The 16,289-nt window shown below is 47.7% G+C and overlaps 1 protein-coding gene and 1 long non-coding RNA gene across 11 annotated transcripts in view; one reads left to right on the top strand and one right to left on the bottom strand.

Moving 5' to 3' along the window:
- Window positions 1-3,898, bottom strand: part of ELMO2 (engulfment and cell motility 2) — a 37,831-nt gene extending 33,933 nt beyond the window's left edge. For 4 of the 10 annotated variants that reach the window (XM_070246867.1, XM_070246874.1, XM_070246868.1 and 1 more), the window contains exon 1: window positions 3,754-3,841. The gene's annotated coding sequence lies outside the window, so the exon portion shown is untranslated. Of the gene's footprint in view, window positions 1-3,753 lie in introns of all 10 variants that reach the window. The other 6 variants (XM_070246873.1, XM_070246871.1, XM_023626644.2 and 3 more) reach the window with 5 other exon arrangements.
- Window positions 2,761-15,946, top strand: LOC138919997 (uncharacterized). Its single transcript, XR_011430581.1, has 5 exons — window positions 2,761-2,982; window positions 4,487-4,665; window positions 13,414-13,600; window positions 14,937-15,152; window positions 15,359-15,946. It is a non-coding gene; the product is annotated as an uncharacterized lncRNA (long non-coding RNA).
- Window positions 15,947-16,289: the final 343 nt, after the last annotated feature.

A 16,289-nucleotide genomic window follows, 5' to 3' on the forward strand; every position in this document is an offset into this window, starting at 1 on the left:
GGCACTGCTCATCAGGCCACGTTGAGGCAGCTTCCGCAAAGCACAACCAAAGGGACCCTCAACTAGAGTATACAACTGTCTACTGCGGGGCTTTGGGGGAGAGGAAGAAGAAGAAGAAAAAGAAGATTGGCAACAGATGTTAGCTCAGGTGCCAATTTAAAAAAAAAGAAGCTACAGATGAACTTTAAGAAATTGTTTCCCTTCAACAGACTACCATGGTTGCAACAGGCAGGCTTGTTTTGGGCGGGAGTGTGGTGAGCTGAGAGGAGTCCTGGGTTAGGACTGAAGCCCTGGGCTGTGGGCCTGACTCCTTCAATACTAACCATACAACACGGCATTGTTCTCCCGGCAAAATCAGGCCAAGCCCTCTCCTTTGATAAATAAGGGAACCGAGGTCCAGAGAAGCTGGCAAGGCACCAGTTAGGGTCAAAAGAAGGGCTAAGCGCCCCCACCTCTTGGTCAGTCCTCCTCGCTGCAGCACAGGAGACCTGACTGCCCAGCTTGGCCGCAAGCACAAGCCCCTCAGGACCTCAGGTCCTGCTCTACATGAGAGCGTTGGACTACAAGTTTTTGAGATCTCTTCCAACCTTGACCTTCTAGTGAGACAGTGTAGCTTAATGGTTAGAGGCTTGCATTCTGGAGTGGGCAGACCTGGATTTGGATCCCAGCTCTAACAATTTCCTTCTCTGTAAAATGGGGATTAGAATCAACCCAACTCTATAGAGTTGCTGTGACCATTAAGTGGGATATTTGTAAAAGCATTTAAGCATAATACCTGGCACAGAGTAAGCAGAATTCCAACCGTGTGAACTTGATGAAGTTGCAAAAACACTGTAACCATGTTTCTCCAGCACAAAAAAGCCCTACCTGCCAGGCTGAAGAATGCTGAGGGCAAAATGAGAGAACACATGTGAAAGCAATCGGGGAAGGAAATCACTGTAAAGGGCCTGCCATCGCCGGCGGTGTCGTTCTACTACTATTATTATTTTCTTCTAGCGGAAGAACCTTGGAGAGCTTTACAGTCAGTTTATTGGCAGTGGCCAATATAGTGCCTGGCACATAATAGGTGATCAACAAATCTTTCCTAGTGACTCCAATGAAACCAGCATGCCTAATGGTGTTACAAATTCAAATGTCTTAAGCAGCCAGGCAGGTAAGTCAATAAGCCAAGCATCATCTATGTAGGGACTGTGTAGGGACATATCATCTATGTAGAGTAAAGTGCAAAGTACCCACCCTGCTTTGGAGGAATTCAGAGTCAACATTTTTAAACACATTACACCGCTTGGCCTAGACAGTCACTCTGCAACCTCTGGCACACCACCAGTTCTGGGTCTTTATCACACCACATGGTGTCTTCCAGATCATCTAATCATTCTGTGATCTTGTCTTGTCTTTCTACGTACACCGTAAGCATCCTGAAGATGAAGGCTGTGACTTATAGTCCCCAGTCACCCTAAAAGGCCCAGAACAGTGCTGGCCTCACGGTAGTGAGGGCCTCACCCAGTGAGCACCTGCTGAACTCAACAGCCAGCCTGAACTCACGCCTAGTACTCCCAGCAGCTTCGAGAGGCTGCAGGGTGTGAACATCTTCCTACCCAGATCCTGGGACCAGGCTGAACTGCTGCAGGCTGCACTGAGCTATGGTGACTGGTCCAAAGGACTTGCCTTGCAGGTTTTTCCTTCAAGTGAATCAAATATGCTTGTTCCTGAGGTGGTACTGATGCATCCAGACACATTAGCTCTGCATAGAACAAGCTAGAATATGCTCTATACCCACAGGTGCTATTGTTTTCAAGAAGTTTATTTCCCACTTCTTGCACCCCCAGACTTCCCTGGCACCTCCTAGAGGCAGCATGGGGTACAGAAGGAGCAGACTCCAGATTAACAGATGGGGGTCCTGGTCCTAATCTTGCCTCCTCCCCTCACACACTCTAGGATGATCACTGGCAGGCAATGCAACTTTTAGAAGCTTCATTATTTTTATTAGTAAAATGCAGATAACAATAATTCTCTCAAAAAACTCTAAAGGGGATGAAATGCCACGGGTACATAAAGCATCCTGCACTGTATAGCCCAATACCGCAGCCCCAGCCACGTGTGGCTACAGAGCCCTTGAAATGTGGCTGCTACAAATTGAGATAGGCTATCAGTGTAAAACACACACTAGATTTCAGAGACTTAGTACACACACAAAAATGTGAAATATCTCATCAATAATGTTTCTATATTGAGTACATGTCAAAATAATATTATTTTGGAATACACTGGGTCAGATAAAAGATATGAAAAATAATTTCGCCTGTTTCTTTTTACTTTTTTAATATGGCTACCAAAGAATTTGAAATTACATATATGGCTTGCATTATATTTCTATTGGACAGCATTGCTCAAGCATAGCACCTGACACACAAAAAGTATTCCAATGCTGGTTTCCTTCTTCCAGAGGCAGGACATCAGGGACCACAACTCACACCCCCTTCCTCCTGCCAAAGGCAAGTTCTCCATTCATTTATTCAATAAAGGTTTACAGTGCCTGGCCCTGTGCAGATGCTGGAAAGACAAGGAGCAAAACCAGACACTATCTTCTTCCTTGTGGACTTTATTATCTGAGGGAACAGACAGACATTAAGACTTTCATAAATAAATTTAAAACTGCAGCTGTGCAAGAGTTGCAAAGGAGAAGTACCCAGGGTGATGAAAGAGGGGAATTCACTGGGTGGAGGAGTCAGGACCAAGGATGCCTCCGCAGGAAGTGATACTTGAGCGGAGATTTGAGGGATGAAGAAGAGTTTGCTGGACTAAAACCATGCCGCGAAGAGAAGCCCTGGCAGAAAGAACCGAAGTGTAAAGACCCTGAGGAGGGCCAGAGCTTAGTATGTAGAAGGAAGCAGAAAAGGCCAGTGTGAGGAACTCCTGAGCAAGAAGGGTTGGAGACTGAGACGAAGGAGAGGTCGGCGGGAGCAGATCTCCAGGACCTGGGTGAGAATCTGGGGTGAGCCTGCAAGGTTGGGGAGGAGAGGGGGGCGGCCAGGTTTAAGCAGCGGAGGGTCCGGATCTGATCCTCATTTTGACAAAAGATCCCTCTGGCCATGGTACGAGGCCGACGACAGGAGAGGGGCCAGAGTGCACGTGGGCAGGTCAGTTAGGACACTGCAGCTGTCTAGGCGACAGAGGCCTGAACTGAGGGGCCAGCGGCGGAGATGGGCAGTGGATGGACCGGAGGCTGTTGAGCCGGCCGGATGGACGGGGCGCGGTGAGGAGCGGTGCAGAGGCGGTTGGGGAAGGGAGGCGATGTCAAGAATGACTCCGGGCTTCGGAGGGTGCCACCCAGCCCCACACACTCCTCGGGCTCCTCGGGAGCCCTCGCCCCGCTCCATCTTCTCACCGCGCCCCCGGCTCCATCCTCCCACCCTCCCCCTCCCTCCGACCCCAGCCCGGCCCAGCCCCCGCTTCCCGCGGCCTGGCCTGCCGTCTTCCCCGCCGACGCCCCTTCCCACTCGGGACCCGGTGCCCCTCCGGCCAGGCGTCCCCGGCTGGGCCGCGGCGCGACCCCTCGAGGGCCTGCCGAACCGGCACAGTGCCGCCCAGGCCCGCCCTCGCCTCCAGCCCCTCAGCCCCAGGAGAGAAGCAGGCCGCAGCCCGCAGCCTGCTTCCCGCTTCCCGGCCCGTCCTCTCCCCCCTGCGTCCCTCGGGCCAAGGCCCTCTCCGCGGCCCGGCCCCGGCCCCGGCCCCAGCCCGCCCCTCACTCACCGGTACCCAGACCTAGGCCCAGCTCCCGTGCCGGTTCTCACCGCCGCCGCTCCTCCGGCCTCCGCCGGCCCCGCCCTCCCGGGACCCCGCCCCGCGCAGCCGACTCGGGTTCCTATTGCTCTGTTTCGCCGTTACGCTGAATTCTCTTCCTTCAATTGGGTCGTTTCCCTGTCACTCAAGAGAGGCCGGGCCCAGCAGCCGGGGAAAACGCCGGCGGTCCCCGCCCCCTAGCGGAGGCCTCTTAAAGAAACAGGCCGCATTTCCCCTTGCGGGCTGTGGGGTCTGGAGGAACCGGATCTCTCAGCAAATGCAAGAGGCAGCATATATATATATTTTTTTAACTTTTCTCTTGGCACAGCCCTGGAGCGAAGGAAAAGACTTTGGTTCCTTGTGACAAAGTAGACGTCTTGAGGGCTAAGCTGTCCTCTGGTGGCACTCAACCGTGTGCCCAGCGAGCATGAAACTTACACTCAACAATGGGGATAACTGAGTGGGAGGTGACAGTCGTGTCAGAGGCTGTGAGCAGCCGTGGCTGCTCACCACCGAGATGAAGCTAATTATACCGGCACCCAGGGCTGACCGTGGGCGCCGAGCAGAGGCAGAGGGGTACAGCTGAGCTGTGCTGTTGGTAGAGACCCGTGGGAGGAGGTATTCGTCACTGCACCTGCGGATCGGAACGAGGCGGGGCACCGCGCCAAGGCCTCGCTCCTGCTATCTCCCTTTATACTCACAGGAATCCTGATGGAGGTATTATACGGATCACCTTGTTACAGATGAGGAAGCTGATGTTCTGAGAGGGCCAAAGATCATACAGCTAGTGATGGGCAGAGCAAGACGCCAGCCTGTGCCTGTTTGAGTCCAAAGGTTATCCTTTAACTGTTTCGTCTCACAGATCCCTACAAGTCCCAGGCGGTAGGTATTTTGTCCGTTTTTCAGATGCTCAACAGAGACTAAATAATGAAATTAATACTTAGAAAAGAGACTAACAACTATCATTTATATGGCACTTCGTCTGCAAAGCGTCTGCAAAGCAGTTTTACATATGTTGTTTTATTTGATGCTCCAAACATCTTGAAATTGAAGATGATTTTTTTGTTAGTCCTGTTTTACTGGTGAATAAAACGATGCTCAGGGAAGCTGAAGCTTAATAATAGCTAACATGGCTACAGCCCTTGCAGAGGTCGTCAGCAAACTTTCCATAAAGGTCCAGATAGTAAATACTTTTGGCCATACAGTCTCTGTCACAACTACTCAACTTTCCTGTTGTTGTCTGAAAGCAACCACAGACAAGATAGAAACAAACTAGTGTGGTTGTGTTCTGTTGCAACTTTATTTACAAAAATAGGTGGCAGCCTGTGGCCATGGTTTCCCCTTTATACCAAAGCCCTTTATAGACCATTGCTTTGTGGGACCCTGACAGCCACCTTGTTAGTATTCATCCTGCTATTGTTTATTATTAATGTATTATTATTGTGGATGATTCTGTTATCATCCTTATTATCTTACAAAGGAGGATTCTAAGGCGTGCCAAGGTTAAGGATTCACCTGAGGTCAACTCAGGAACCAGAGCTCAGATCCAGCTTCCCTCACTCCATCTTCCGTCCGCCACACTATGCTGGGAGATCCCATGAGATCCACCTCAGCCTAGTGGATCTCTTTCTGCCCCCTTGCAAGATGACTGGCTGAGTTCATTCTACCTTCCCGGGCTCTGGGGGTTACTGCTGTGGCCCCTCTCCTCGGGAACATTCTCCCACTCCTCCCTGCCTTCCTCATTTACACCAGCCTGTGAACTCCTCTCCCTCCCTGGGCCTCCGTGGTGCTTATATCCAGCAGCCTTTAATGTTAGAGAATAGAATCTGCTGGGAGATGGGCTCCATGTGGGATGGGAGATGGGCTCATGACTGCTGTGGAGTCTGCTAGCTGTCTGCCAAAACCCCTTCTTCCTTCCACAGTCACGTGGCTGCCCAGCCAAGCTTCACTTCCCAGCCCCGCTTGCCGTTAAGATCTGCCAGGTAACTAAGTTCTTGAGAGTGGAAGTGATGTATGAAACTGCAGGCAAGGCCGTTGAGTCAGCGGGCCTGTCTCCTCCTGGCTCTTTCTCCTTCTCACTGGCTGGACCCAGCCTTGACCCTGTGATTGTAATGGTGTGCTATGTGATGACAGCACCAAACATGGAAGGTGCCAGGGTCCCTGAATGAACACGTGGAACAGAAGTATTCCAGGTCATTTCATAGTCTTACATGAAAGAGAAATAATCTTTGTTCTTTAAGCCACTTTTCTAGGGGGGAGCCTGGGGGTTGGCTGTTTGCTGGAGTCAGCCCTGCACTTACACAACCTTGAGAGTGACAGCCTCCTTAAATTTCGTGCCTCGGGTGCCTCACTTGCTTACCCTAGTCCTGGCCCGGTTCCATACACATTTCGGAATGAGTCATTCACTTTAGCTTTGTAATACTTTGTCGTCTTTTCCTGATATGTCAGTGCGGGTTCTTTAATTGCAAGTCTCAGGAACCAATTCTGGCTATCTTTAGCAGAAAAGGGGTTTATTGGCAGGCTAGTGGCTAATTCACAGAGACGACAGGAAGCTGTAGATGTAGGCTTAGAAAAGCCCAGAGACGAGATGCTTTGGGCGTTTAGGTAGCCAAAATGAATCAGTTCCATCCTTTTCTGCCATCTTTTTGATCAGATCTTTCTTTGATCAGAGTCAAAGTCCCTGGAGCAAAAGTCCAATTGCCTGAGCTCAGGTAACATGTCCTTCCCTTAGCTAAGGACAGCAGGCACTTTGATTGACAGCCCCACCAGGACCACGCACAAGCAAAGAATTCTAGATCCTTCCACCTCCACCCTCAGCTGCTACCCCTGGGCAAATGAGGCCAAGTGCCCAGTTGTCAGGCTGGGATCAAGTAAGAGAAATACCTGAAGCTGAGTGTCATGATTACATGAACCCAACACAGTGTCTGGCACATGGCAGAGCATAATAGTTAAGATCCTGGGCTTTGTAATCGTACAGACCTCTCTGCCACTTACCAGCTGTGTGTTCTTGTGTAAGTTACTAGATCTCTCTAAGCTTCAGTCTCCTCAACGGTACAATGGGGATAATAACAGTACCAACCTTAATGGATTGTCATTGAGAATTAAATGAGATACGGTAAATGTACAACACTTAGCATGGTACCTGGCATATAATAAGTGCTCAATAAATTGTAGGTAGTTTTAAAAATTAGAGTAGGCCTGGGGGCCGACCCATTGGCATATTGGCCAATGTTCATGTGCTCCGCTTGGGCAGCCCCAGGTTCACGGGCTCAGATCTGCAGCGCGGACCTACACACCACTCATTAAATGGCAGCGTCCCACATACAAAATAGAGGAATATTGGCGTGAATGTTAGCTCAGGGCCAATCTTCCTCACCAAAAACAAAAATTAGAGTAGGCTTCCAATAAGTATTCGTTGTGTGAATGAATTATCTCTAGTATTTTGAGTTCCTCTAAAATCACATCTGAAACTGGAGTGGATCAAAACACCCCTCCCAGTTCTCCAAACCATGTGTCACAACCCTCCGCATGTGTATAGTGTGTCATCCCCTTTGTGGCCTCACTTCCCTCCTTGCCCAGCTTAGAACCTGGGTCTTTTTTATAATGACTCCCCTGGTCAACTCCTATGCTCCCTTCTCTCTCCGTCCATCCACCTGGAAAATCCCAACTCTGCTTGACCCCAACTCACCATCTATTCCACACCTGTGCCCAGCAATTGACGGGCCTGGAGAACAGTACAGACCCTTTGTGGCCCAAGTGGGTCCTCCCCACTGTGCGGCAGTCCTACAGTACCCACTTCCCTGCCCAGTCCACTCTCCCTCACCAGATGCTGGCTATCTCGCATCTTCTCCTCTCTTCTGCATTCAACTCCTCAGTCTTAGTTGGTGATCTTCTTATCTCTCTGACCAGAAAAAAAAAAGAGAGAGAGAAACAATAAGGAAAAAACTACCTCATCTTCTCATCACCAAACCCACCAGTCTGCCTGCGTCAGCACCCAAATGCTCCGCCTTTCCTCCTGTGACCACAAATGCACCTTCTCTGATCCTCTGTAAGGCAATCCTGCAGGTACCATAGATCCTAGATTTCAGCTCCTCTCACCTACTCAGACATTTTGCCTCTGCACTTATCCCCTCTCCCCTGCAACATCAATGCTTCTGTTATTCCCATCAGCATCCACCTCTACTATGGCCCAGCGGTGGGGAACTTAGAAAGATAAAATCTCACCAAGGTCTGTGAGACCCTGGATGATCTGGCACTCGACTGCTTTGACCTAATCTCTTTCCACTCTCCCCCTAGCTCACTCTGCTTGAGCCTCTCACCTCTAATTTCCCGTTCCTCAAACACAGTTTCTTCCCACCTCTGTGCCTTGGCATTTTCTGTTCCCTCCCCTGGAATGCTGTTCCCCCTGACCATCACGTGGCTTACTTCTTTATTCAGATCTGCTCTAACGCCTCCACAGGCAAATCTTCCCTGACCTCCCTGTCTTCTCTAATTCAGCCCCTCCAACCCTACTCTGTTCCCGTAACCAGCTCTCATCTTTATAGCACTTAATGTCATATTATTGTTTTGTTTTATGACTTCCACACCAGTTGTAAGCTCCACGACAGCAGGGATGTTGATTATCTTGTTCCTAGCTGCATCCCCAGCACCTACAGCGTATCTAGTACATAGTATGTGGCCAATATATTTTTTTTTTTTTCAAAGATTGGCACCTGGGCTAACAACCGTTGCCAATCTTCCTTTTTTTTTTCTGCTTTATCTCCCCAAACCCCCCTGTACACAGTTGTATATCTTAGTTCCATGTCCTTCTAGTTGTGGGATGTGGGACGCCGCCTCAACGTGGCCTGATGAGCGGTGCCATGTCCGCGCCCAGGATCCGAACCCTGGGCCGCCACAGCGGAGCACGTGAACTTAACCACTTGGCCACGGAGCCGGCCCCCAATATCTTATGTATTGCATCATCGAATAAACAAATGAAAAGAAACCATGGGTAAATGAATGGTGTCTATGAACTTGACTCACGTTAAGTTTAAATCTTAAACACTCATAAGTTAAGCGTGGCCCGGCTCAGATACAATGATTGTTGAAATACAATCCCTGTCACCAAACCAGAAAGATTTCCGATATGGTGGCTCATAAATGTTAAAACCTATGTCTATCTGCTAAAAGAAATAGAACCAGCATTTATTGTGGGTCTACTCTGTGCCAAGACTTATGTTGGACACTATTATATACATTATCTCATTGAAAACTGTCAACTTTCCATGCAGTGTTAGAGGGCCCATCTTACAGATAAGGAAGACTGAGGCTTAGAGATGCAAAGAAACTTGCTAAGGCTACACAGCCTGGCTGGTACCCAAGTCAATCTGATTTCAAAGTACATGTCTTTCTCTTTATCCTACCCACTGAAAACAATCTATCTGGGCATTTCATTCTTTAATTCATTCTTTTTTCAAACACTTATTAAGCCGGGAGACTTTGTGCTAAGGTCTGTACGTGAGGTACATTGTTTGATCCTCACATTCCTATGAGGTGCATACTCATTAGCTTTATTATACAAATGAGGAAACTGAGGCGCAGAGCGTTTAGACATTTGCCCAGGGTTATTTGGTGGAGTGGCGAAGCTGGTATTCAGATCCAGCTCTGTCTAATTTCAAGGCCTGGGTCTTTTCTGCAACACTGTGCTGTCTCCCTTACGATAAACTCTGTACCTCAGATAGAGAAGAAAAATGACTCAAACAGGCGAATAAAGTATCATTAAGAAAATTCATGGTGACTCGGTTCTTTAAGTGGGAAGCAAAGGGCAGGAGGCAGACAGCCAGTCTAGCAACGGCTCTTGCAGGTTGGGGGTTCACATAAGTCACGATAACTTAATTCGCGAAGATCGTTCTTCCAGGAACTGGGGCTTATCTTGTGTTCGTGTGAGTGGAAGCGGGGAGAGGGGCGGGGGGAGCCTGGAGACCCGGTGAGCGGTCAGCTGTCAGCCCCCAGCCGGACCTGCTCAAGCCTCGCGCGTGAGAACAGCGCCCTCTGCTGGCGGAGGAAATCACCTTCCAATACATAAAGCTCCGTGTGTGTGTGTGTGTGTGTGTGTGTGTGTGGTGGGGCAGGAGAGCATTGGGGAACGTACTCAATGAGATTTTCAAAATGTCTAGCACACCCAGTAAATAAAAATAATAGCCACCACCTACCAATATAACATTAGGGTAGGCGGCAGGCACTGTTTTAAGGATTTTACTTTAATTTTATTACTCCTAGGGACTTTGCATACTGCATCTAGTTTAACCTTCACCCCAACCCTCTGAAGTAGGCATTATTGTTGTTACTCCCATTACTCTTTTTCACAAGAGCAACTTGAAGCACAGAGAGGTTAAGTCATTTGCTAAACGGCGACTAAGCGGCAGGTCTGGGACTTGAACAAGTGGACTCCAACCTTCGTATCCACGCTCTGAAAACCACTAAATGGCCATTCTTCATGTCTGGAGCGCCCCCAGCAAGTCACTTAGTAAAGAGGTCACTTAATGAAGAGCCACAGCAATGGCTCAGTAATTTCTTAGAAAATAGCAAGCACGCTAGGATCTGGTGTGAGTCGTCTGCTTTCTGTACTCACGTGGTGGTGGGGTTGTAGACGCCTCTGGGCAGCTGCTCTTACAGCCCACTATTCTGTCTGAACAACGGGAGATAAGCCCGCAGCCAGCGCTGAGATCGGCCCCCAGGATCTGCTTCTCCAGCAGGAAGATCTTGGTGACAACAGAAGCAGAGAACTAAATAACAATGTAAAATAGTTAGTGACCATTGAGGCACGAGGGCTGATAGATGAGAACGGACAGCTCCTGGAGAAGATTCCTAGAGGATGTCTCTGTCCCTCCCCCACCCCATATGTTAAGGGCTCTAACTCGTTAGTTACTGGAATGTGGGGATGTGAAGTGGTGGGAGGTGGGCGGAAAGAGGCTGGGGATGTGGGGAAAGTGCTCAGCGGGTCGAGGCAGCTACTATTTACCAACTAATACTGGATAATTTCAGTCCTTTAACAACTGAGGATGGCTGTGCTGAATATAACCGCCTGTACTCTGAGTCCTGGGGCAATTTGCTTGATCTCTCTGAAATTCACTATAATAGTAGACACTGACTCATAGGGGCTGGTGAGGGAGTTATGTGAGGTAAAACAAGTAAAAATCCTGCCTGGAGAAGGCATTTAGGGGGTTGTTATAAATGGCCAAACAGACGTGTGTGTGTGTGTGTGTGTGTGTCTGCACGCGCGCGCGCGCGCACATGGCTGTTGGGTTGGGGAGAGTGAGCCAGTCTTGCCGACCCTGGTCCCTCTGTCTCACCATCCTTGCCTTCATCCCTCCGCTGTAAGCCCTGTCTTACAGACATCAGAGCCTGGGTGGGGGCGGGTGGGGGTTTCTTTATTGATGGATGCTTCCTTTGCCCCAGTAGACACCTCCACAAGTTTTATTGAACTGACTTGGTTTGTCCAGAGTCACTGCCCATTTGTAGAGAAGCTGGGGTGGCCATGATAGAGGAAATGAAGGCCCACTCTTGCCAGGGGGCCTGGCCTTGGAGCTCTGGCTGGGGAAGTTGACCATGTGGAGGCTCCTGTTTATTGTAGGAAGACCCCTCACTTGAGAGTTTATCTGTTCTTCCCACAAACATTTGCTAAGAGCTCAATGTATGCAGCCACTGGTCAGATAGTGGTGAGCAAGACATGGTCCCTGTCCTCAGATCATTCTCAGCCCCACAGGGGAGATAAACAGCAAAGAAATAAACAAACAAATCAAACGTTATTATAAACTCTGATAAATGCTATTGGAGAATGATTAGATTCACCCCCCAGATTCCAGCAACTAAAGCAGGAGGATTGCACAGTCATGGAGGTCCTCTCTGAGGAGGTGATAATTATACTGAGACTTGGCAGATGAATAGGAGTTTTCCAGTGAAGGGTAAGGTGTTCCAGGCGGAAGGAATAGTGTTGTGGGAAAATCTGGAAGTAAGAAAGATCCTGAGTTGAACGAGGTGGTGGGATCATAAAAGCCAAGAAAAGACAAAAGTATGGAGAAGCCAGCGAATGCAGCCTCGTCAGCTCTGCTGTGTTGAGCCAAGTTTTGCTGTCTGTGCAGTGGGAATCCATTAGAGGGTTGTAAGCAGGAGGGTGACACAATGTGATTTGAATTTTGAAAAAAGATCTCCTTGATTGCTGTGATCAGATTGTGTTAAGAATGGCTAGTAGAATACAAAGAAGGAAGCAGGAGAGCAGGTGGGATGTGAATATTAACAAGCCTGCACATTCCTAGGAAAAGACTGATTTTTCTATAGCCCTAGCAAGAAGGAACCACCATCTGATCTGGTCTTAAACCTAATAGGTCAATGGCAACTCACCTCACTGATCCTGCCTCTGAAACCAACCAATCAGTGACAGTCTGTGCTTTCAAAGTCAGCCAACCTGCAGCAGATTCACCGCACTGACCGTGCTTCTAAGGCTGGTGTCCACTCACTCCTGCCTTTGGAGCCAATTGCTCCCAAACAAACTCTTCCCCAAACCTGTGTGAGATCAACAGCTCACTGAGCTCCCCAGCCTGCGCCTGTACTTAAGGAAGCAACAAATTCAGCTGGTTGCAGATACTGAGTGGTGGTCTCATCCTCCAACAGAGCTCTTTACTGTCCCCCAGGCTGTGGATGACTATGGTTTGTCCTCTTGTCACTGCTGAGGATGTCCTGCGGGGTTTGTGCTGCTGACTCTCGCTGATCCAGGCTTCTGTGGCTGACCAACCCTCTTTTGAAGGACACGTTCTTCCTCGGAAGACTTTTTATCTTCATTTAGGTGTATGGCCTCTTCCTGTCCTGGGGGAGGGTCTACCCCTTCAAGGGGATGTGTCGGTCAGGGTCTAGTCAAGAGTTGGAAACCACACCAGTTATTTGAAAGAGATACATTAGTATAAAGAATTGTTAACTAGATATAAAGTTGTTAAGAAGGTTCCTAAAAATGGATCCAAAGAACTCTAAGGTCTTCTGGAGGTAGTGACTGCAGGAAGCATCTGCCATCTTTAAGGCTGAAGGAGCAAAGGGAAGATGTTGGCATTATTAAAATTTAGAGATGGTTCCTGAAACTCAGACCTCTGAGAGGGGTCACGGGCCAGCTTGGGCTGTGAGGGGCCTCGAGGCTGGGACTCAGACCTCTGAGGAGGGGTTGCTGGCGTCCGCAGGAGCAGAAGACGGCTGGGCTGCAAGTGTGGAAAACACTGCAAACTGGATTCACCGGGTGTCACAGGAGGAGACCCGCCACTGGCAAGGAGAGGAGGTGGTGCTGGGGTGCTGCTCATAGGAATCCCACAGGAAGAAAACAGGAAGGAGCAAGTCCTTTTCTTCTTCCAGGCTTGCAGCTTCCTGCGAGTGCCCCCCTTAGCAGAGCCTCGGAGGGAGCTGCTGGCAAAGCCGAATGCAGTTCTCAGAATCCCAGCTCCGGCATCACAAAGCGGATCATGGAAAGATGGGTTTGAAGCTGAGACACAACAGCTTGCTAACCCCACAGGTCACATTCCTTTTTTTTTTTTTAAAGGTTGGCACCTGAGCTAACAACTGTTGCCAATCTTCTTCTTCTTCTTCTTCTTCTTTTAATTTTTCTCCCCAAAGCCCCCAGTACATAGCTGCATATTCCAGTTGTGAGCACCTCTGGTTGCGCTATGTGGGACGCCGCCTCAGCATGGCTTGATGAGCGGTACCATGTCTGCGCCCAGGATCTGAACCAGCGAAACACTGGGCAGCCGAAGTGGAGTGCGCGAACTTAACCACTCGGCCATGGGGCCGGCCCCCCACACAGGTAAATTCTTTATCTCTGTTTCCATCCTATTTTTTTGGTTTGTCTTATAGTTTAATTATCAGAGAGCAGCCTTATGCCTAAGATTCTGGGAAGTCACCTCATCGCTGCCTCATGTACAATCATGAGTTGCTTAATGACGGGGACACATTCTGAGAAATGTGTCATTAGGCAATTGTGTCATTGTGCGAATATCATACAGTGTACTTACACAAACCTAGATGGTATAGCCTACTAAACCCCTTGGCTACATGGTATATGGGGTCTGTCGTTGATCAAGGTGTCGTTATGCGGTATGACCATACTTCTCTCAAGTTGATCTCTCTCTGGTGGTGGGGGCAGACGCACACACAATTAGCCAATTCCCAGCAAAGTGTGATGCCTTTGGCTAATGGAGGAGCAGAGGAAGTGGTAGAATGTACTGAAAGTTTCAGCCTGAATGGTTCAAATGCTTGGAAGTGGCCACAGTGCCTTTGTACTGGCATTGAAAGATGAGTGATGAGTAGAATTCCAACAGAGTTGACAGAAGAGGCACTGTATGTCCCATTTTACAGAAGAAGAAACTGAGGCTCAGCGAGTCCATTTCTTGAGTCAGAAAGAACCCCCTCAGTCTGCCTGCCTAGCCCAGATTGCTAAACAACTGCCCGGTGCCTGGAGCTTGTAACTCCTTCAGATCTATTCTCCTCTAAAACTGGGCTAATGACATCTGCCTTTCAGAGTGGTGGAGATGGTTAACTGGCTTCACATATTAAATAAAAGCATAAAGCCATTTTGGGAGACATGCTGGGCACGTTCCCACTCCCACCCACCAGCCTTGCAACTTGCAGCTCAAATTCGTGCCTCAGGGGAGTTATAAAGCGGCCCGTGTCACAGGTCTCAGGGTGGGAGGGGTCGTGTGTTCTCACATGGTTGAAACCAAGAAAGTAAAATCCTTGAATGTCATTGTCTCAGTGAACATAATAATGAGGATAATGGCAATATACTTTCATCTAATGAATGCTACTATGTATGTGCCAGGTATTTTACATATATTACTTTGCTTTGTCTATTCATCAAATAGATATTTAGTGCACTATATGCCAGGCAGTATGTTATGTTACCTCTAATTATCACAATGAAACTGAGAGGTAGGAATTATTCCTGCTTAGCAGATGATGAAACTGAGTTAAGAGAGCAAATGGAACAAGACTATAGAATGAGCATCATTAAGACCTTGGACAAATGAAAGAGCCTGTTGCATCAATTTTTTTTAAAAGCACCCACCAATTTTATAAATTAAAAAGTTTGATTCTTTTAAAAATAAAAATAATAATTCTTTTTAAAATAAAAATCTCAATAGATGGCTTGAATAGCAAAATGGATTGAAGACTGTATTAGTAAACCAGAAGATCAAGCTAAGGGATTCTCCCAGTATGCAGTGCAAAAAGATAAATAGATGGAAAGTATGAACAAAGTATTGAGAGACATGAAGGACAAACGCCAAAGTTCCACCGTCTGCTGGATGTGGGTTACAGAATGAGAGAAGAAAAAGAGGAAGGAGAGTCCCCAAAGCAAGGTAATAATTCAAGACATTTTCTTTTTTTGTTTTTCTGCTTTGTCTCCCCAAATCCCCCCTGGTACACAGTTGTATATCTTAGTTGCAGGTCCTTCTAGTTGTCAAGACATTTTTTTAGAACTCAAGAAATACATGAGCTCTTATATCGAGAGGATCTAGTTACAGGTCCTCTGTAACTTACAGAAATTACTTCTTGTAATTTACAGGAAGAGTGTAAAAAGACCTACCGCGAAGCACATCATGATGAGATTTCAGGACACTAAGGATAAAAAGGAAATCTGAATGTTTCCAGAGTGAAAAAAATTATCCAGGATGGAAGGAGAATAAGGTTGATGTCTGTCTTCACATCTGGAACTTTGCGAGAAAGAAAACAACAGAATGGTACCTTCAAAGTTCTCTGGTAATACTTGTGAATCTAGGACTCTTCACCCAACCAAGCTATCAAGCAAATGCGAGGGCATCATAAAGACATTTTAAGACACGAACGGACTAAAATAGTTTACAACTCCCAGTTCACATAGAACAGCATTTCTCAGCAGGGTGCTGTTGGCATTGTGGGTGGAAAAATTCTTCGTTGTATGAGATGGATCCACACACTGCAGGCTGCTTGGTGTCTTTCACCACCATCTACCAGATGCCGGTAGCATTCCACTCAGTCTCTGTGGTAACACAAAACACCCCACGCTGGGAAAGGGTGCGGTGTACCCTCTGCTTGAGAACCCACTGGTGTAGCAGATACATTCCAACAAAGAGAAAAGGAATCCAGGAAGAAAACATGGAACATGAGAAGCACGGTAAGCAAGGAAACCAATACGGTTTCTTTTTAGGTTTAAATAAATATATACACTTACAATAATTAATTAAAATCTGAGATGATAACATGGAATGGAGAAGCATAAGGTCAGAAAAGGAGGCAGGAGAGAGAAATGAAAGCATGCTAAGATTCTCATTTTATTTAATAGGAAGATATAGACATTAACTCTAGATGTTGATTAAGAATATGCTTAGCTATGTGTATAAAAAGTGTAAAGATAATAGAAACAGAAATATATATTTTCTGACTCAGAAGAAGAAAAATTAATTTGGAACAAATAAAATGCTATCAACTAACCAAAAAGCAGGGATGAAAAAGAAACA

The sequence above is a fragment of the Equus caballus genome, chromosome 22 (assembly GCF_041296265.1).
Source record: "Equus caballus isolate H_3958 breed thoroughbred chromosome 22, TB-T2T, whole genome shotgun sequence".
Classification (NCBI taxonomy): Eukaryota; Metazoa; Chordata; class Mammalia; order Perissodactyla; family Equidae; genus Equus; species Equus caballus.